This window comes from Pinus tabuliformis, chromosome X, assembly GCF_031772625.1.
Source record: "Pinus tabuliformis cultivar Carrire ecotype Pingquan chromosome X, CPIR1, whole genome shotgun sequence".
In the NCBI taxonomy this organism is placed as follows: Eukaryota; Viridiplantae; Streptophyta; class Pinopsida; order Pinales; family Pinaceae; genus Pinus; species Pinus tabuliformis.
Window position 1 is genome coordinate 1,558,856,146 of NC_142308.1, and position 1,858 is coordinate 1,558,858,003.

Consider the following 1,858-nt stretch of genomic DNA (forward strand, 5'->3'; position numbering starts at 1 on the left):
TGGAGAAATTCAAGTTAGAAGTCTTTGTGAAGTCATGCAACAGTTATCCCTTAAATTAAGGAGATAAGGTTGAGTTATATTTGAGTTGTAATTACTTAGCTCAGTTTACTGAGTTAAGTCCAGTTAAATTAGTTCCAAACTGTTTGAGGAACTAATTGTGAGTTATCAGTCAGTTGATGCATGCATGCACTCAACAAGTGTACTCCAGATAATTGAAGATTCCCTCATCAGTAATTCATGCATGTCTATTCTGATAAAGACCCAGTTGAGCTAAATGTCAAGGACAGTGTACTATCAGTTGCATGTTTTCTCCTATAAAGGAAACTCATGCATGCAGAAGGACCAAAGTTTCCTTGAGGATTACGCAGTTTTACAGGGTGTGAGATCAGTGTTACACTTGGTAACATGAGGATCACCCAGGAGAAACTGTGCAAGGAAATAGGAGGCTTGGAGGGTAGAGGAGAAGGTTTGTGAGAAGCTTTGATTGCTTGTGAGCATCCAGGAGGATTGTACTGAGAGCTGGCTAGCTGTGAGAGCTAAGGCTTTGTGTAATTCTGAGATATTTCCACCTTGTATGGTAATACAGTTAGTGGGGTTTTTAGCTGAGGCTTTCCCCAGAGTATTTTATGTGTTTCATGTGCACTCATTCTTCTTCTTATGGTTATATGTGTTCAACTCTGATTCAGCTAGATCTTTAAGCTTCCGCAAAGCAAATCGATAGTAGAAGTAGATTATAGTATTTTGCTTTGGTATATTGCATTATCGAGTTAATCTACAGTCAGATTTTCTACATGATCTTAGAGGTAGATTTGTAGAGAATTTGCAGAATTTCTACAAAGAGATTGTTATCTAACTGATAATAAACATCCTTACTTTACTTGTAATAAATTATCCCCATTGTTGAAATATTACATCCAATTTGAGTGTTTTTGTTCAATTTGAGCAATTTTTTTGGGGGGAGGGGGGTGGGGGGGGGGATTTTGGAGAGGAGATCAAAACATTGACATGGAGGAAATTCTCCAACTTGTAGATTTTACAAGTTGGGCAATAAACTACATATCATTTCCCCTTATAGGTATGCTACATTTTACTTCCTTCCCTTTATAGGCATGAACTCTAATATATACGATTGTATCATATGGGCTTATTGTAGTGTCGCCTAAATTAATGTGCATGTTATTACTTCGTATTTTTCCCACTCTTGTGTTTCTCACACACACATAAAAATAAATATTCTTTGACACTAACTCTCAATAATAGTTTGAATTTCTAGAGGAAAGGTAGCTCCATGATGTAGTGAGAATGGTACAAAAGGGTTTTCATTTAATAAAAATCATGACTACCATGGTATTGAAGTTGGACCTTTCTAAGGAATATGATAGGGTGAGATGACTATATTTAGGACAAATGCTAATTCATATTGGAGAGTCTTTAAATGTAAAATTCTATAATGGGTTATTTCCCATAAATACCATTTATAGTTTTAATAAATGATTCTACATCTAGGTTTTTTACCTCTTGAAGTAGTTTAAGACAAAGTTGTCTCATGTCTTCATTCTACTTTTTATTAGTAGCTAAAGGCCTAAGTAGGATAATTTAAGAGTTCAAAATGAAGGGGGTATAGAAGGATAAACATAGGAAAAAATTCAATACTATCACGTCTCCTATTTTTGGATGATGTCATTCTGTTTGGAATTGGTAATGAGAAGGAAGTAGAGAAATACAAGGAAATTATTGAATTATAATGCAAAGCAAATGGAATAGAACTAAATGAGGTTAAATGTACCATATTATTTAGTGCTCTAACAATGGAAAATGAAAGGAAGTAGCTCAAATTATTCCTTTTAATGTATCCCGT